The 20,965-nt window shown below is 38.1% G+C and overlaps 1 protein-coding gene across 1 annotated transcript in view; it reads left to right on the top strand.

Moving 5' to 3' along the window:
- Nucleotides 1-20,965, top strand: part of ERBIN (erbb2 interacting protein) — a 123,253-nt gene that overhangs the window by 25,684 nt on the left and 76,604 nt on the right. The window contains exon 2 of the mRNA XM_082497392.1: nucleotides 15,393-15,449. The gene's annotated coding sequence lies outside the window, so the exon portion shown is untranslated. The remainder of the gene's footprint in view (nucleotides 1-15,392; nucleotides 15,450-20,965) is intronic.

Genomic DNA, 20,965 nt, shown 5'->3' with positions numbered 1-20,965 from the left:
GTAAGTCACAGCAGAAAAAGCTTGCTATGGATCATCAAATTGCAATCACACACAGGATAACTAACTTCGTAAGTACAGGAAACTTAATTTTTACTTGCAGGCAGCCTTGTACTGCTAATACTAAAATGTACATTAAAAAAGATGATGGATGCAATATTTTTAGAAGTCAGTGTAGAAGGATTTGGAGTCGCACGTTATGTTGAAAGGTGCCAAGTAACCAATTGCATATTTAAAACTTCTGTGTGTTTGATAAAGTATAAATGACTATGAATTGATTTTGATTGTATGTAATAGATATAAAGTTTAATCATCAGCATGTATTTGTTCCTTTTTAAAAAGAGCGCTTGGAAGCCATTCAGCCAAATTATCTGTATAGAAATTCCTTTTCCACTCCATTTTTAAAGGGAAATCAGATAAAGGATGTTTTACTGGATACTTAGAAAACAACAAATCTAAAGCAGGGTAATGTTATAGTAGTGAGAAGTGTCCATCGTAATTAAATGAATGGAAAAATCTGTAGCAATGAGTTGTGGGTTAGAAGCTAAAGACTGCAGAAAGTGAGGGATGCAGGAAGTCCACGTAAAATATATGGATGTTAATGTTAGGACCACTAAGGTGCTTGAGAATGTTTTTTTTTTTTTGTTTTATATACTTAACAGATATGTTTGATTTGCTTGACAAAGTAGAATACCTTCATAATTGAGAAAATTGAGAAGAACTCGGTGATCAAACTGACTCCTTTGTATGCTTGTTCAACAGACAAGTGGCTCACATTTTAAATTTCTTGATCGTTCAGGAAATTACTGGATTATAATCCTACAATTAATTTGGGTCAATCTGGTTTTAGGTTAGAGGATTCATATTTTACCCAGTATATCAAGTGAAATAATGTTTTATTCTTATGCTCCCTTCCTTTCCCCCTTGAACTAGTTGCATGTATGAGAAAGGAGCGCTGCTTATCTTTAGCTTGAGGGTACAAAACTGCTTGATCTGCCTGTCATTCTTGGCTAGATGAAAAAACCTCTGTTGTCTTTTTGCTAGTAACAGGCTATGTAGAACTCAAGCCATTCTGTTGCCCAATTTAGATGTTTATGTGGCTGCTGATGGTTCTTCATTCCTTCTTTCAGACTTATTTTAAATTTCGATTCAGTTACAAATGTGTTTGTTTATTTAGGAGATGAAATACCTCCCCTGTAATCCAGAGGGAAAAACTCTCTGAAAGTTTGGACCTGCTTCAGCAGGTCCAGAGCAGGGCTACAAAGATGATCAGGGGTCTGGAGCACATCCCCTATGAGGAGAGGCTGAGAGAGTTGGGGTTGTTCAGCCTGGAGAAGAGAAGGCTCAAGGGAGACCTTATAGCAGCCTTCCAGTACCTAAAGGGGGCCTACAGGAGAGCTGGGGAGGGACTCTTGATCAGGGATTGCAGTGATAGGACAAGGGGTTATGGTTTTAAATGGAAAGAGGGTAGATGATATATTAGGAAGAAGTTCTTTACTGTGAGGGTGACGAGACACTGGAACAGGTTGCCCAGAGAGGCTGTGGATGCCCCATCCCTGGAGGTGTTCAAGGCCAGGCTGGATGGGGCTTTGAGGAAGCTGATCTAGTGGGAGGTGTCCCTGCCCATGGCAGGGGGGTTGGAATTAGATGATCTTTAAGGTCCCTTCTAAGGGGACCATTCTGTAATTCTATGAAAGCATGAATGTAGTTTCTACAGCTGTAACTGAGCTAATCAGAGCACAAGGGGGGAAAAAACCCCACCTTCTTTCAGATAACAAGGAAGTTGCTTGACTACTGCCTCCTGTCATTGCTCTCAGCTCATACTGAGGTAGAGTTGTGGGCTGATTCCCACAGTTCATTCTTATCCCTGTTATATTGGAAGACAATCAGGACTTAGCGTATTTCTCTTGAATTTTATGTTCTTATTAAACTTTATTTGTATTTTTGCTTGTTACTATTTGGGACAATAAAGAAACAGACCAAGCAGATATGTCTGCTCTTAATTTTCTAGTTAGAAAGCCTGAATGCTTCTACCAGCATAAATACTGGTTTTATTATGCATATGTTGGTATAGATGTAAGATATGTAATGCATTTTAATGTGTTTAAGAGCAGGATGGGTCAAATCAATTTTTTTTCCCAAAAAGTGTGATCACCCTTTGTGATGATGTAACCTAAAGGTGTTTTAGTAAACAAACTGGAATCACCTATCATGATTCAACACCAGTGTGGAATAGACAACACATCATATGTCTTCCAAGAGGAGAGGTTAAGGTGACCTAGATAGACAGAGGAGCATGTGACGGTGGGGGGTGGTGCTGGGAGTTATTGGTTACCTTGATGAGCAATGATATTTGCACATCAGCAGCCGGCTAATGTCAGGCTTGTTTTGTTGTGAAGGCGAGAGATAAGAAGATGAAGGAATTCATAGTGAATTTTATATCTCTGTATGGGGATGCTGGCAAACGTTGTTTCAAAAAATTATGATGGTGGTAGAAGCTAACTTTGACTGAATAGGAATCTCCCTCTTGATTTTGGATGAGGAATTAGTTTGGAAAAATAAGTGAAAATAAGCTGCTTATCTTTCTAATAGAAAATGAGGAAAATAGGGGTACTTAAACCAGCAACACAGTCAAGCAGTGTCCTAGAAATGATTTCTGTAGTCAGTGGTACAAGTTTGTGTGGTTAAAGTTTTGGTTTGGGTGTTTGGGGTGGGGGAAGTGTGACTACAGGAACTCAAGGGAGAAATGACTGAGGGGAATTGTGGGTCAGAGTAATGGGCAGGATACTGGTGACTTCCACAGAAGTAATCAAAGCGTGCGATAAGAACAGTTGTTGGTGGTTGAGATTCTGGTTTTATATGCATTGAACTTAATTCGGCAATCCCCAGAGGTGCTTATCATCTGGAGCTTTCCTGTGAGATGGAATAGTGTCAGGGTTACTGTAGTGTTAGAAAGGTGGGCAAAGCAACTTGGTGTGGGAAAGAACACACCGAAAAAGACTAAGAAGCAGAAGAGTGCAGAGGAATGGACTAACCAACAGCACAAAAAAATCACTATGGAATGGATGAGTAGGTAGAAGAGATGGCTCTTTAGGGGCTCGTACCTTTATTGAGGACTACTTCATTGGAAGGATCACCTGTAGAGCAGTACCAGGTCTCTGAGAAACCTTGGACTGATAGGAGACATTAGCAACCCAACCAAGTTTTTTTTTTTTTCCCTTTTTTTATATGGATTTCCTTATTTTCCTTTTTATTCCCATCCCTCTTTTAAGACAGAAAATTTTGACTAGGAGCAGAAGCTTCACTTTAGAATTTCGCTCGTTTTGAAGCACTCCAGCTATAGTTTTCTTTATATGTGCATTTAAAGCAAACAATAACTGATTTGAGATAGAGGTGTGGTTTCTTTAGAGAGCGATTACCCAGGCATTTTTACATCTAGCAAGATTTAAGTTTAGGACTCATTAGTTTTAAACTGGTGGGTGTTAGATAAATTGGTTAAACTCTGTCTCAGTGTTTGCTATTTTGGGTTTAGATACTGGCTGCCAGGTCTAATTGAAGCTGTTGAGAATGTTTCTTTTTAACTGGGGTGCTAAATAGCACTACTGCTATCTAACTGCTAGCGCTCCTTCTGGTCTCTATTTTTATAAATCATGCTGTTAGCATTTATTCTCAGCCCAGGCTCTTGTTGGCATGATCACCAGACAACTGTTAACTTCAAATATGTTATTTTCTAGATTTTGTATAGTTCTACGGGAAAACTGGACTACGTGCATTGTCACAGAGCACATGCATTGAAACTGTTGAGTGATTTTATCCATGACCTTATCTGTCTGTCTCAGTTCTGATCCCTTAATGGCATTAAAATAAAAGCTGGTATCTAGAATGGAATTAGTCCATTAATCTCAACACTGATCTTTAATACTGAGATTTTTCTGTACTCGAAAAAAATTTTAGTGCTTTTTCAGCTGTTAACAACAGTGACTGACATGTTAAAAATCAACCTGTTGGAAAAGGTTAATTTTTTTTTTTTAGTTGCAGTGTCTGTTGCATAGAGATGTCATCTAATGCAGTTTAATAAGTGTCAGTTTTTCTCTCTAAGATTTTAGAACTCAGTATTCTGCAGGTAAAGAAGTAATTTGCTTTATTGCTATGAAAGCTTTAAATACAGACTTAATTGTTTTGTCCAGGTCTTATGTTGGCTTGTTGGGGAAGATCTGGAACATCCAGAGGAATTGATTTTTAGATTTGATTGAACAGATGTCAGGTTGTTTTTAGAGCTCACAGCTGATTGTTTCTTTCGTCACTCAGAAGTGAGAATGGAGCTGTATCAAAAAAACCCCCAAACCTCCATTGTTTGGCTATCAGATCTCATAATGCATTTCACATATTACAGCAAGATACTGTGAACTGGAATGGGCAACTGCAGTAAAAAGGATTTTGGAAGATGCATGAATATAATCTTCAAAATGCATTTTAGGGCATGCAGTTTGGTAGCACTTGTATCAATATGTGAAGGGCACGTTCCTCCAGGCAATGTGTTTCTCCAAGATGACGCTTCAAAAAAATGAGAAATTGGGAATGAGGAGAAACCTACTGGTGATTTGCTGAATATGCACAAACAGCAGTTTCTGAATGTTACGCTTATGCTGTGTTAGTTTAGATTAAGTTTAATAAAAAGCCTTAAGAATTGAGGCAAAACAACCTTCAGTATAAGCTCATTATCAGATGGAACACAGCAAACTCATATCCTGTTCTTCTCCAGACACTGCCATCTTCTACCCAGGGTTTTAAATTATTATTGTATTCTTGTTTTTTTCAGGTTCAGAAGCTGTCTCTGCATTGGTTACTTCAAGTTCAATCTGCAGAAGGTTTTGGTTTGTGGTTTGTTTGTTTTTTTAAGACAGAAAAAACTAGGACTATTTTCCAATCAGTTGAGTTCAGTATATTAATTTCCTCAATTTTTCTTGTGAACTGGGGATTAATTACCTTACAGTTCTGTGACTGCAAATGATAAAAATCTTTATTGCTTTAATGGACTGTTTACCTTTTAGCTCAGGTAGCTTGTGGTCCTGGATAGTTTTTGTGTGTTAGAAGAGGATTATTATCCTGTTAGGTAGTAAAAAAACCAGGGGGATTTTATAGCCTCATTTCATCTGTAAAACAAATCACTTCTAGAACAGTATTTGCAGAATGTAAATTAGCTTGCAACAGGGGTTTGGGTACTTTAAATTATGTGGTAAAAAGTGACAATCTGCACCTTCATCATTGATTCTCAGACAAGTAGTGAGGAGATCTGACAGCAAACCAAGGCTTAGTGTGTAGAAATTGGCTCAAACCATGAGATTAAGCAGCAGCATTAGTCTTTTCAAGAGTAATGTGATAATGTCATGGAGAAATGGATCATGCCTCGGTGGCAGATGGTACATGCCTGTGTGAAGTGTAATAGGGTAAAAATACGCTTTGGTTGGACGTTGTGTATGTTTAGTTACAATCAGTAGCTATTGTGGTTAGTTATGAATTTAATATTGATTCAAACAGGAAGCTTCAACTTCCAGTAAGGCACTTGTTCAGTTGTTCACATCTTACTAAAAAGTTTTAATACCGGACACTTGCCTTGAGAGTATATCCTTACAACAAATCAGCGCATTTTTAAAAATTCATATCTTTGTGATTCTGCTTTGTTCCTGCTCCACTATCTAATTCCTGTTTTGAATACAGAAGTGTATTATTCCTACTGGTGCCTTCCTTTGTTATTGTTTATAGAGAACATTGATGTTCAAGAATTCATCTTCATAATGTGCACAGGGCGTGAGTTAAGGATATACTGTTACGACAGTGAATTACTGTGCACAATAACTGGCAGTTGAAACTGTAAAAAGTATCTGACAGTTCTTTTTTTCTTTAAACCCAGTCAAACAAACTATCATACCCTAGTATATTTCCATTACTTCCTATGTTAAGAGTGCAGCTCAGGTTAATTTCATTCATAGCTATGAATGTTTAGCAATTTCACAAGCAAGTTCTGAGATTGCTAATTGTATCTATAATCAAACTGGTCAGTGATGTTTCCTAATTCAACTTTGTAGAGCAGTGAGGAACAAAATAAATGGAGAAGGAAGTAAAAGGTTCCTAGTAGTAATTGTTAGTTGGAAAGTTATGCCTGTACACATGTGGGGGGAAAATGACCTCTAAAAATAGATTCAAGCGTTGCTCAACTAGCACTGCTCACCTCTGCCCTGGAAGGAAATGGAACTCAGGAATTTACATACTCTAACAATGACTTGGCTGGTAGAGCGATATCTATAAGTATACAATTATAGCAACTGTTACTTTCGGGTATTAAAACAATTTTAATTTGAAATCTCCGCTATGCTATAAAATTGTGTTTCTGAAATATGGGAAATGTAAAACCTTAATCAAGTTCCTACTACCTATTTTCTAACCCATTTCAGACAGTTTTTGCTATTTGGTTATTGGTTCTAACAGTTTAGTATTTTATGCATAATTTGATAAATTCAAATATAAAGCCTCAGCTGGTTAGCTCAAACAGTGTTGCAGAACTAGCCAGTGGCAATAAAAGGCCACAGGCACAAGACAAATTCATGCATTTAGAGTGCCACAAACATTCGCAGAATCTGTAAAATTTGCAGTCTGAATTCTATGCCTAGGTTTGTGCTACAGCATATATCCACAGCCTTTGTATTTTAATAATCTGAAACGGCTCTAGGATCCAACTTTGTGCATCAGCTGTGGCATAAGTGACTAAGTGTCTGCCTCATACAGTAGGTATATTGAGAGCACATCTGCCTGCGTAGGTTTCAAATGGAGAGAAATTTACCACCTTTAGTGTTCTTATTAATGGGGTATAAGTAATAGATTGTTCATCTGGTGTGTTGGAAACCTGTACTTAAATGTTGTCCAAGAGGACTTGAATGTCAGGTCATTCATGTTTTAGGACAGGAGTGCACACTCTGTGACAATGTTGGAGTCATTTAGATGGATGACTCATTCTGGGACTTGTTTGATTTAAGTTTCACAAGTTGCTAGTGGAAAATTCAGTATACAATTAAATAGTGTGCCCAGAGTCTTTGCCAAAGGTTCTTATTCCCTGTGCTTTCTCGTTCACTCGTGCTTGGCAGTCATACTCACTTTAGTATCTAGATCACTTCTATCTTCCTCATACTAAGTAGTTAACAGGTTATCTGTGTTAGTGAGTCAGCATCTACTTAATGCAATATTTAGCCAATCACTTCTTGCTCAGGGAAGTGTGGGTGTTGGGTGCCACCAGCATTTTATACACGCCCATGGTCCCTGTAAGACATGGTGCCATATTTCTTAAGTACTGTGCAAATAAAATTAGATATGTCCCTCCTTAAAGTATTTCAATATCTAATAAAAGATGTGGGTGTGAAGGAGTAGAGGAGGGAAAAGGGCTTATGTGATGAATGGCAGTAGGGAAAAAAGAGATGAGGGTCATGATAATAGCATCATACAAATTAACCACCTATTTTGTTTAGATCAAATGTGTCCTTTATAAAAATGGTGGTATACATTCTGATGTAGTTTGGGGTGTGTGTATGACTCAGTTTCATGTTTTTAATTACAAAACTTACTACTGATTAAATTGGTATATTATGTTTCTCAAGTATTCTTATTCTTAGTCATTTGTTTCCCAAATTTTCCACATTCTTCTTCTTTCCCATCATCAGTCTAGTCTCTCTTGTGCTGCTGTGAAAGACGGCTGAGGTCTGAGCACATTTGCTGTGGCTAACAATAATAGACCTGAAAGAGCTCAGACCATTTGGAGATGTTGCTGTCTATGATCTATGTGCTAATGGGAAACTCCTTAAGAATGGAAGGGGAAAAAAGGGTGAAAAGGAATGGGGTCGCATAGGAGCAAAGGGTGAGGGCACCAGATCTAAATTGCTTTCTCATGGATTTGCAACCTCTCTTTTTATCCCAAGTGCTCATGTCACGTTGTTTGTGGTGCTAATTGGCTGCCATACGTGACGTAGGTATGTCCAGTCCTCTCTAAAGCTGTTGTCAATCCTGTAGCAACTGTGGAAATCTTTGAAATGGATGAAGCTTGGGTGAGAGCTGTCATAACTTACAAAGAGTGGGGCTTTTTTGCTTTTTCTTTTTAATTCCTAGATTGACTCAAGTTGGATTCTTTGTGTTACCACTAACGACAAAGCTTCCTCAGGCTTAACTAGGCCTTGGTAGGTAGCTTGGCACAGCTACTCACTTCTAGTCAGTGAGTTAGCATAAATGTCACTTAGAGAAAAGTAGCTCAGTAAAGAATTGTGACAGTGCATGGGATGCACACTGTTGCTCTTCTGAGACCTGCTGGTTTAGTGGTTCCTAAGCATGATCTGTGAGGTCAAGGTAAGTGGTCCAGGAAGCCGTGTCTCCTTGATCGAAGATCTCAGGTAGTTTACTGTTATGCGTGGTTTATTTCTTGTTTTTTGAAGTTCAGGTACTGCTGTATTGTGTACTTCAGAGACAAGAAACAAACTGATGTGAAAATAGATCACTAAACCTGTTTTGAGTAAAAGAAAGCCTATACTAAATGAATGCAGTGTTTAAGGATGCCAGTTGTATTAATATTTCAAGTGCTTGGTTTTAAAGCCTTTCTAAAATTCTTAATTTTTAGCATTAAGTTTGGAGTATAAAACCAGTGTCATGTCTCTGTTTTCTACTTTTCCATTCCTGGCTTGGTCTCTGGTTGTTTGAGCTAATGCAATGTCATCACAGTAACACAGCCAGTAAACATTAGTAAAGCCTCAAGCAGTGGCAACAGTATATAGTAACAATTTAAACCTCCTCACATTTACTGTTCTGCAAAGCAACCTTGGTTTATAGATATTAACAATTTGTAAGTCTGTAAACACTGGATCTGCTTTGGTGATTATATTTGTTACCTCCTGAAAAGTAGAAATATTTTCCACTTAAATAGTGATTTCTCTAGCTTCGTTTCTGTCCATTGATACAAGCCATCTTGGTTCTATAAAGGGATTTTCTTGATACTTTTATTTTCATGTTAGGAAAGGTTACTGGAATTACTGTGAGATGAAGTGTTGTATATAATGAATTCATGAATGATTGAATCAATGTGTGATTATTAGCTGCTTTAGTAAGACTTGGAAAAAGAGTATCTCAAATAGCAATTACATGGACGAGATGATTTCACTAAAGTGGAGGCATAGAAGCATGTATCTCTGTGGTTCATGAAAAGCACTAAATCTCAACTTTCTCCCCTGGAAATGTTTCAAAATAAGCCAACTGACCTTGCTTTTGTACGTACTGACACTGACCTTAACTCAAAAGCAGCTTTTGACTTTGTTGGACCTCATGTTGAGGTTGGCCCTACTGTGGTAGTGTTGTTGGTGGGTTGAACCTGGAGAGGTCTTTTCCAACCTCCATCATTCTGCAATTCTAATTACTTGGGCAAACAGTAGAAAATAGTGCTGTATCTTGCTGCTTTTAGGGGAATATTGGGTTTAAGACTAATTAAAAGTTGCGTGATTACTTACCAACAACAGCTAGGCCTTCTGATGGTGTTATAGATATAATTGTTTATGCTTAATAACAATGTTATATTTCATTCTTATTGTTGAAGAACTTTTCAGAGCATTCACGCTGGGGCTTATGCTTTGAGAAACAGATATCTTGATTCATATATGATTCTTCGCAGGTTTAGAAGTTGAGAAACTCCTCCCATTTAGTGCATGAGCTTTATAGTAGTTTTTCACTGGTGAGATCAAACTCAGCCATATTGGTCATTTCTGCATTAATTGCACTACTATAAGGGGGGATTTTTGAACCCCAGGCAGTTTTTTTAATTGAGGTATGTTTATTTTGTTGAAAAAATATTCTTTGCGCTCAGAACACTCACACAGAGTTTTGCAGCTATAGCCACACAAATGAGAGAAATAATTTGGAAATAGTTTCTTTAAAAAAACTGAGGTCAAATTTGCAATCTTAGTTTATGCCTTGGAGACCCTTCTTTGACTAGATTCCCCAAGCGAAAGAAATCAACAACAAAATTCAGCAGATCTGATTTATCTGTGTGTAGGTATGAATGTGTTTCCTTAACTGTCTTGTCCAAAAGTGTACTGTAACTAATGAACAAAGTTTAATTTTGCTAGCCTCTAGGCATTTTGTTCAGTTTTAAGATAATTAGAAATATCTCTAATAGAACTGTAGATACTCCGGCAAAACAATGAAACTCTTAATATTAAAATACAATCTGTATAGCAAGTTAGCCAGTCAGGGACCTGCAACAGTGCCTTTTCCATTCCATTGTTGTTGATAATCATACCCGTATCCCTTGGCAGAACACTTCTCAGCTGCGTGTCCCCTGCAGTATACCAACACTGTTGCCAAACTCAGGTTATTTTGGGGGATGCTGGAAGCAAATGTGAATCTTGGTGTGCTCACTGAGAATGCACCATCAGCTGTCCTCTTCCTGTGTGTAAGGATTCTGGTTGTCAACAGCTGTGACAGCATTGGTACTAGGAGGTAACAAATCCTCAAGTAGGTCAGTCTCATGCCGCTTAAGGTAATGTATCATAATTAACATCTTAGATTCCTCCACCCAAAGCCAGTGGAAAGATAGTGCTGCTCCTGAAGCTTGTCATGTTTTCGTCAGTGAGACAGTCCATGCAGCAGGATTGTTTCTTTGCTTCACTCTAAATGTCTGGCTTTGGTTCAGGCGCTGAAGTAACGAGAAATGGTGAGACATGGTGACAGCATCTGCTTCCAGGAAAAACAGGATACAGTCTTTCTTGAGAATGGTGTCTGAATCCTTTGTGACTCCCTGGTCATCCCCTCTTGCCCCTCCCTGTTTCCCAGCGTGGGAATTAACTAAACTGTCTGTGGTCTACAGACCTTCCTACTTTGTGCAAAATGTCTGTTTGATTTCAAAAGGTATGCTATCTAGAGATAAATATTTTGCCAGCTGTGTTTATCTTTTATTTCCTCAATCAAGATCATATGTTATTCTTTTTTTAAATCTAACTCATGTAAGGCATGCATTTCTCACCTATGTAGCAGGTTGTTATTGAATAAGAATCTTGCCAGTAACCACTGACAGTAAAACTTGTTTATTGTTATTGTGTATTAAATGATTATGTGCATCTGGGTATACTCCCCTGATACCTATAACCAGAATATTTTTATTAAGTATCCATGTGCAGCTAAAACCTGCTTCATTGAGGATGGTGATACCAATTGTGCATACAGTGCACTTCCTAGGTCTGCTTCAGAACCTCTCATCTTCCTGGTCCCTGTTCCAAAATGAAAAAGATACAACTAATCTCATTGCTCTGAAACTGTTCTTGGTTTGCAAGATGGATTTTAATGCTTCAGTATGGGATCTCTTGTCTGCTTAATGTGTCTCTGCTATGGATAATCTTTATCAATCTAAAATCTTTTTAGCTAAATGTGTATTCTCACCGAATGCGAATGGATGTTTAAAGGGCAAGCGTAGATAATCTGCTTCTGCAATACTATCCGGGAATTATTTAAAGAAATAATTCACTGTTGTTACTGTTTTCACTATTTAAAATGGAGGATAGCTGTCATGGACCAAAGGCTGCCCGAACTGTCTCTGAAGCAAGCAAGTTTTAAAATACTTATTTCCAACCCTTACTTAAATGAGGAGCATGTTGTGGTTTCCCCACCCTCTTTTTTTTTTTATTCCTTTCTTTTTTTTTTTTAAACAGACTGGAGAAAGTAAAAACTGTTTGGGGGTTATTCATTGTCATTGAGTGTGCTGAAGTATAACCCTGTTTCCTGATCTGTTGTGTGAAAGTTTGCCAGTAGTATTCTGGGTGCATCAATATCTGTTCAAAGGCCTCCAGTAAGCAACTGAAAGAATGACAAGGATTTGAGGTGAAATGTATTTGTGTGAAAATTACAGTAAGAAAGATGTTTATGGAGTCAGTTGCAGGCTGCACTGGTGCAGACCAGCAGTCCATCTGGCAAGAATTTTCTAGCAGCAGTTGGGTTCTACCCAAGGAAGAGTAAGAGCAGGATGACCACATATGGTAATTTCCCCCAAGTACTCTCCCCATGCTTTAAGCCAAGTTCTAGGGCTCTTCTGCTGCACTTCCTTGATTGGAGGAACTTGACACATACTGAGACTCAGTCTGCTGTGTTTGATATCATGTGCTAGCGTAGGGGTTAAATAAGATTTCATTAGGTATTTTTACCGTGAGGGTAATTTATCACTAGTCATCCAAAGCACCTGTTACCATTTCTGCAAAACAGGAAAGTGGTGATCTGAACTAGTTGAGATCCAGGTGCATCGTTACCTTGGGCTCTTCCAAATATCCTGTTGTCTTTGGGAGATTATTGTGCTTTCCTGAAAACTGGACCTGGTGATGTGAATGTGTGGAAGCCGGGAAGGTTTCTGCAACTGAAGACTCATCAGTGCTGACAGCTGTAGCTACAGCATGCTCTTAGCTGTTCTCTTCTGATACTGGCTTAAGGTTATCTGACTCAATGTCACAGTTTCAAGTGCAGTTAAGGTAACATTAGTTGTAGTGAGTTCATTGTTCTTGTCTGATTCTGTAACTGCTGTCTTTTGTTCAGTGCACAGCTGCTTAAACCTCTAAAGCAGAATGACCTGAAATAATCAGGTGGTGGTGTGAATTCCTCCCCCCATGCACACGCATCCCACTTGCTGTATTATCTGCACTGGATGGTTGGGATCAGAAGAGTTCCTCGTGCTTGGTTTGGAAGTCTGCAAACAGTTCATGATTTGGTAATGGCTCCCTACCACTGGATTTTATTCTTCTGGGTATTTCAGCAGAGGCAGCCTAACAGGTGTCAGGAAATGGTGCAAGAGTAATCCCTTTGTTTTTGTTTTTGTGATGATGCAGTTAGCTATTTCTTTGATCATTTCTCTGGACTGAATGCCCTGCCTGCTAAGTCTTGACCGTATGCCTTTTTCTTTCCAGAGGCATAATCACCTGACTGTCCCGCTGTCAAATCCAGCCCTGCACTGTTGTATTCTCTGGATTAATTCTGCTTGTCCTAGCAGAGCTATTGCAGACTTGCATTTCTTCTGTTTGGGAGCTTGTGTACAGTGCCTGTGAATAGCTTTTGTAAAGATTAACTAGTTTTTCAGTAAGAGCAAAGCACTATGGGAAAGGAAAGAAGCATGCAGCCATGCTAGTTTGACAGACTCTCTACTAAGACCTTGGGTTTCAGAATCCAGTTTGTTCCTTGCTGTCTTTCTTGATCTTTTTAATTGTCTTCAGTGCTGCTCCTCTGTATTTCTGAGGCTGGCTAAACTGACAGAGTATTTTTTTTCAGCAAGAAACTTGAAAGATTTGATGCTTTAGTATTACTTTTACCTGTATTACTTTTTCCCCTTGATATTTGCATGTCCTGGTTGTCCTTCTACTGAGAATAAATTAGTGGATTTATGCAGTAGAGTGCATTGGAGTCCATTTGGTACAAATGCAGAAGCTGGCATCAGTGACTCTTGAATGAGGAACAAGGACATGTAACGTGAAAGTTGGTTATAGCCCAATCCTGCTGTGAAAATCCTGACTTCCTAAGGAGTTCATTGTTCTGTGATTGTACTGCTGCTTGCTTCTTGCCCCAAACCAAGGAATTCTCATTCCTCCTAGAACAATTTTCTTATTTTTAAATCTGTTTTAGGATTTTTTTTTGAGGACATATTTATGATGATTTTATGATGGGCTGATTCTGCTTTTTATTGGAAAGAAACAAAATATAGTTCAATTTATAGGTAAATCCTTCGAATGAAGCTGCTACCTGTGCTTCCCACGATGTACATTTTTTTTTCTAGGTACTACAAATTTGACAGATTGTACTCTGCCTGATTCAGCTAGTTAACTTTTCTACATGACCTCATAGAAACATAGAGTGGTTTGGGTTGGAAGGGACCTTAAAGATCATCTAGTTCCAACCTTCCTGGCATGGGTAGGAACACCTCCCACTAGACCAGCTTCCTCAAAACCCCATCCAGCCTGGCCTTGAACACCTCCAGGGATGGGGCATCCACAGCCTCTCTGGGCAACCTGTTCCAGTGTCTCATGACCCTCACAGTAAAGAATTTCTTCCTAATATATAATCCAAGTCTACCCTCTTACCATTTAAAACCATTACCCCTTGTCCCATCACTACACTGCCTGATAAAACAGTACATTTCCACCTTTCCTGTAGGCCCCCTTTAGGTACTGGAAGGCTGCTATAAGGTCTCCCTTGAGCCTTCTCTTCTCCAGGCTGAACAACCCCAACTCTCTCAGCCTGCCTTCACAGCAGAGCTGCTCCAGGCCCTGATCATCTTCACGGCCCTCCTCTGGACTCACTCCAACAGGTCCATGTCCTTCTTATGTTGGGGGCCCCAGAGCTGGATGCAGTACTCCAGGTGGGGTCTCACTAAAGCAGAGTAGAGGGGCAGAATCACCTTCTTTGACCTGCTGGACACGCTTCTTTTGATGCAGCCCAGGATGCAGTTGGCTTTCTGGGCTGCGAGCGCACATTGCTGGCTCCTGTTGAGCTTCTCATCATCCAATACCCCCAAGTCTTTCTCCTCAGGGCTGTTCTCAGTTGACTCTCTGCCCAGCCTGTATTTGTGGTTGGGAATTGCTGTGACCCATGTGCAGGGCCTTGCACTTGGCCTTGTTGAATTTCATGAGGTTTACCCAAGCCCACCTCTCCAGCCTGTGCAAGCCTGTTCATGCTTAGTTAGATGATCTGGCTGACTGTAGTGACATTTAATCCCTCTGAAGATATGTTCTACTTCTTTCTTAGTTGGAAGCAAAATTTACCCTTTCTATAGGTCCAGCCACCAATTTTGAATGTGTTAGTTGAATGTGTTGAATGTTTTTGTTTGTTTATAATTGTTCTACTTCAGTGAAGATAGCGTCATTATCTGATATGCCTTATTGTGTTGCAACTTCCTAAAAAAATTCTTAGTTAATGATACAGAAGTGTGCTCTTATGTTGTTAATTTCTGATTTATTTTTTCTTAACTTTCTTTAGAATTGTGTGCAAGAGATGTCTAATATAAGAAATTTAATAATTTATTACAGCAATTAAAATGGAGTAGAAATGAAACAACTTGGTAGGCAGAATGCTATAAAATCAAAGTAGGATTAAAAACAATGTTTTTTACTGTGTTAAACAAAATAGTCTATCCTCAAAGTCTATATGTAATTTTTACTGTCTTGAAAGTCTTTCAAGTCCTCTGAAATCTTAAAGCTGCTCTTCACACACATGTGCAACTTTCCTTTTTGAAAAACAAAACCAAAATTCTGAAAGCAAAACAAATATCCAATACAATAAAATATCAGTTTGTTCTTATTTAGTAGGGATAGGGTTGACTAAAATTTTTGTACCTTTGTCTTAAACAGAATGTTGGCTTTGAAAGCTCAGGGAAGAAGCAGCAGGGAGAAAAAAGTTACACAGTGGTAAGTACGTCTGAACCAACTGCACAATATATTAAAATAGAAATCCTCTTCTTTATTCATATGTGGTAATAATCACTTCCATAGCACTTGAATTTTACTCTGCATCATCTCTCATGTTGTTCTGAAGGAAAACTTTTAGTTATAAATATCTGTTGAAGTGCCAAGTGAATGATACGTATTTATATGTAATTGTGTGCATATATAGAATGGGGGGTATATGGGAAACTAAGTTGCAGGAAAATATTTCTGTTTTAAAGCTCAATGTCTATTAGTAAATGTTTTAGCCTGTGTGGCTTTAGCACTTTATACTGCTTTTTTAAGCAATTTTATTTTTTAGTTCTTAGGTAAGATAAGCATATTTTTAAAAAAACTTGGATAAAAGATGCCTGAAAAAATGCTTTGAATGCTTGTGTGGCCTCTTTCTGTCCTTTCTGGTTTGCTGATGTAAAGCCTATGCAAGCATGGCATCATGTAATTTCTGTTATTGGTGTATTAACATTCTTTAGCTAAAGAGCATACTGAAGGACATGAAAAGTATTAAGAAGCCAAATAAAGTTCAATTTTCTGTTCAAAGCTCTATGGAAAAGCAAAATGAGTTCAGAATCAGCTTTTTTCTTTATTAAATGATGCCAGTGCAGATGGCACTAAGTTGCTTTTGCCTCATATTGTAAGGATTTCTAGAGGCAAGTATTTCTCATGGATAAAAAGAATGCCCAATAGAATATTTTGTTTTCAGAATTTCTCTATGAATTTCTGTGAAGGAGCTGTTATTGCTAAACCCCCCTCCGCCCTTCCCCCGTGAAACAAACCCCCAACATGTGATGGCAGCTTCCATCTACTCTGATTTTATTAATAGTGCTGCTCAGATTGTGGAAAAGCTAATAAATATTGACACTTCAGTGACTGGAATTTTGAGGCTTACTATAAAATATCAATTTAAAACATACAAAATCTTCCGCATATTTTATCTGGCATTGCTACAAACAGCACATACTTAAGAAGATAGAAGCATGTGCACATGCTCACTTTTTCCAGCCTTTTGTGTAGTCTACAAGGCTGTAGGCTTTGTGTGCTTTGGCATTCTCTGCTGAGCTGAGAAACTGCTGTTGCTGCACTGCTTCAGTTGTCCTTACTGCTCTGTAAGGTTTATTGGTTCCTATGGGCAGATGACTAGCATTGCCTCTTCCCTTCCGTTCCCCTATGCTGGTTCATCTCATTTGACTATGTTGTTACAGCTAAAGGAATTAAGACAGTATCTTGTCCTTTCTGCTTGAATAGATGTTGACAGTATGTGATACACAGCATTTACTCATACCATAGATCCAGACGTAATCCCTTAAAGGACTAAACCCGAAGCATAAGCGGTTTAATATGGTTTTATACCTCTTCAGAAGCTTACCATCTCTTAGTCTGGTTGCTCTGTGTATTTAATTTTCATTGTTTTCTTTGTATAGAAAGTCAGGAACTTGTCCTGCTTGTTTCCATGGATCTTTTTTCACAGCAACAATGAAAGAAAGCGGAGTTATGTAATATAGAAATTAGTGGATTCCAAAAGCAAAGCAGTTCTGAAGTAGCTTGGTACAGCTAGCTGTACCGAATAGCTGTGATTACTGGCTGTACATTAGCTGTGATTATTTCTACTGCAAGTTTTTTTGTTTGTTTGTTTTTTGTTTTGCCCTTTTTTTTTTTTTAAAGGTGGGGGGGATATGGTGGCTAGTGAGGGATGGAGTTCACTTTAGTATCCTATTGGGATAAATATTTCATGTTCCCAGCTATGTGTTAACTTGAATGTGACAAACGCAAAACCCCAAACATGTCAGCTGGATAATGTAAAGGAATTCTTTAGTCACTTGAAAACATCAGTGTTGAAATTCTGAAATACCAACGTTGTGGCTGTTAAAAAAAGCTCAGTTTTTTGAATATTCCATGATGGTTTGAGGGGCTCCTACAGTTTCCTTCAAACTTCAGTTTTGCATAATAGGTATTCTTGAATTTCTATGGCTTTTTTGTTTTGGGAAGGAGAAATGAGTGAGATTCAAGCACAGCGGTTTTTAAAATCAATTTATTCCTCTTAATGCTTTCTTAGTAACACTACCAATACTTACTCAAAGAATATGCAATCAAGTTGAACATCATAAATGACGCTCAGATCTATTGCTAATCTCAGCAGCATTGTTAATGATATACAATTAGAGACCATTCTTCAGATGGAATGTTATAATGGCACTTACTTGGATAGTTTGGCTGTCCAGATGGAACTTAGTTTCTAGGGCTGCCTCGGAAAAAGAGCACAGAGGAAATGTGTGAGGACTAAGTTGCAACTACTGGGGCTGGCTGCGGTTGTGTGGTGACATGGTGTGGGTGTGTGTTATTGTGTAGTTATTATGTAGTGTTAATATGAAAAATCAATATAAATGTTTAAAAAAAGCCAAAATTACAATTGCTTGGGTATCTGAACATTTTTAAATATGTATTTTTTTAATATAAACTTAGTCTATAATTTTTGTCATCCTCTTTTTTTGCTAAGGGTATTCCTGTAATGGGTCTTGCCTTAAATTACAGATCTGTACTCATATACCTGTGCCTTACTGATGCCTTGGTCTAGGATTATAAGAATATGGAATATTACTACATTTCAGTTAAATGCTGTACTTGAAGTAGAATATTTTATTATGTAGGTATTTGCCAAGAGTTTTTTTGCTTATTTTCTCAGTTTAAAAATAATTTTTGTTGTTTTGTTTTCACAAAGTCGATCTCTTGTCGTTGTTAAGCTTTTGGCATGATAAGGCCAAGTACTGTCTGCTTTGTTGTATTGCTGCTTTTTTACAGTTACAGAAATGAATAGAAATAACTATTCCAACAGTTACAGAAGTGAATAGAAATAAACATTCCAAAGATTTCTGTTTATATACTTGCAGTGGGTTTTACTTGTCATAATAACTCTTCAGGTTTGTTTTAGCATAGTCAATTTACATAAATATCTGCACTGGAAAATAACCGTTGCAACAAATACCTGGGTAGATACTCTCTAGTTTCGATAAAGCAGGAGAATGCAGTTGTTGACCCAAGAAAACGTTATTGGTACCATCAACACTATTGTAAGTAAATAAAGAGGTTTTATAAATTGTTTAATCAGGAACTTCAGATCTTAACTGTTTAAAGGATTTCTGAATATTTTAAAACAAAATCAAACAGAAATAGTAAGTTGAAATCTGGTTAAATTTACTTCATTTAATACAAGAAACAGGTAATTTAAGCAAATGTCTCCAAAATTCACACCTAGCATTGATCTTTTGGGAATTACCTGAAATTATCTTGCTGCCCAGGCCCTTTGAGGTGGGTGTGTGTTTCTGTTTCTGTGTGGGGTTTTTTTGTGAATTTTTTTGTTTGTTTGTGTGTTGTTTTTGTTTTTTGTTTTTTTTTTTTTTTTAAATAGGCATTGGGAGCATGATAAGTAGTTAACCCCAAGAGAAACTTTGAGTTTTGTCTTTCACCAAACTAGGAGTACAGTATCACTGGTTTTGCTTTAACCAGATGTTGAATCAGTAAAAGCAAACTGATTTCTGCCCTCTCTGTTCCTTTTATTTTCTTAAAAACTGTAGCAAGCATCCTTCATATTTTTGCGTTTAACAATTGTTTATTATTTACTGTATTTACTAACATGTTCCTCCTGATGTTACCATTCACCATTGTAGTTTCATCAGTAATGCCTTTTATTTCTTTTGCTCTGAATGTTGGATGTGAGCAAGTACAATACATTTTTTGGTGCTCCCTGCCTCCATGAGGACATGCAGCCATGAGCATTGTTTTCATATAAGGAGCAGGGAGGCTCAGACTATAGCTTCACATTAAAATGGTGAAATGGTTCCAAAATCCCTTTTATTTCATACTGCTTGTTCTCTCCCCCAGACAGCAGCACTGCAGTTCATTGGTTTGTACTGACCTGAGTGTTTGCCAGTCCCATTCAGTGAAATGAATGACATAACCATTCCAGTCATGCAAGTATTTTTTTTTTCCTAGAAGAGACAGAAGGAAATAGCTTGGATGAAAGGGAGGTAGAGGTAAGAAGACCATAACTTGGCATTGTCATCAAATGGGGCTACAACACCTCAACCAGAGCATGCCAGTGCCACTTACAAAGAGGCAGTCTCTTCACAGCATGTGCTGTCTTTTCATCTTTCAGCTTCTTGTCACTGGCCATCAGGTTTGAGCCATACTTTCATTTCGTAAAGAGAACAAGAAGAAGGATTGCAGAGAAACAAACTTCTAAGCTAGGGTTTGGAAGGTGCTGGTTGCTGTCTATTAGATTAAGACCTCACCATTCCCATCTAAGAGGACTGGATTGATTTTAGGGGAAGCCTGAACCAACCCTTAGCACCACTCCCCTCAGCTGATTTACATGATTTGCTGATGAGCAAAAGCAGCCAAGTCATTTCTGAGATTAAAGAATGAAGGGTAATTGTGCTCTTTACTGCAAGAGTCAAGGATGTTACAGTTTCCTCAAATTTGTGAGGACTACTGCTGCCGTTAGCTAGAAGATATTAATTTAAATTGTTCTGTGAGTTTTCACAGCGTAGCATCTTTCATCAACAAGCCAAATAGCCTGTGTCTGTGTATTTTCTGTGGTGCATGTTGCTGCTTTTGGAAGAGAAAAACCTTTAACGTTTCTAAAGACAGGCTGGGTCATGTTTTTATTTAGACTGTAGGAAGCTTCATTTCCTATTGCTTCTTTAATGTAGAAGTAGTCATCAATTGCTTTGTTTTGTTTTTTTTTTTCAGTGGATAAAATAAGATTCTAATAACTTTTTTTTTTTTTCATAATTCTTTGTTTCAGCAGGAGTATGTCGGGACTTCTGTCAATTGGCCAAATAGGCCTTCTTGTATTTGTTGGGTTGCACGTTAAGTTATGTGCTCCCCAAAACAATCTTTCCCTTTCCTATGTTTACATATCCTCAGCTCCGTAATTATGAACTTATTTGTAGATAGTTGATTGGGCTAAAAAGATCCTGACCAGATACTTTTGTGCCTAGTTCTTCATGCCTTTCTGTATAAACATCTGATAGCTGGTTTCATTTTCAGCTCTGCTGCTGATGTAACTGGTAAACACCCTTTTGAAGGGCTTGGGGGGGGGTGGAAAAGCGCTTTCACCAGCTTAGAGCATAAGCGGTCACATCCTGTTAGTGTCAAACAGGAAATTTAAGGGACTAGTTGTGAAACTGTTGCTTTTAGAGCAAATTAACAGAGATGAGGAATAAAATTACTGTAAATTTAAATACTACTTGTAACAAGCCTGAGTTCACAATTTGCACAGAAATGTGATACTTGGAGGGTTGTGTAGTTTGGTCCTCTTTTGTGGGTGTTTTTGGTTTTTGTTAGTTTGTGGGTGGGATGGGGTGTGTTTGTTCTTGTGTGGTTTTTTTTTGTTTGGTTGTTTTTTTGTTTTTTTTTTTTTTCATTGACCAACCCGTGAGAAGCATTTAGCTACGCCAACAACTACTGGAAACTAGTATGCACCT

The sequence above is a fragment of the Vanellus vanellus genome (assembly GCF_965231255.1).
Source record: "Vanellus vanellus genome assembly, chromosome: Z".
Classification (NCBI taxonomy): domain Eukaryota; kingdom Metazoa; phylum Chordata; class Aves; order Charadriiformes; family Charadriidae; genus Vanellus; species Vanellus vanellus.
Note: the sequence above shows the minus strand (reverse complement) of the source record. Positions and strands in the feature narration are given on the sequence as shown.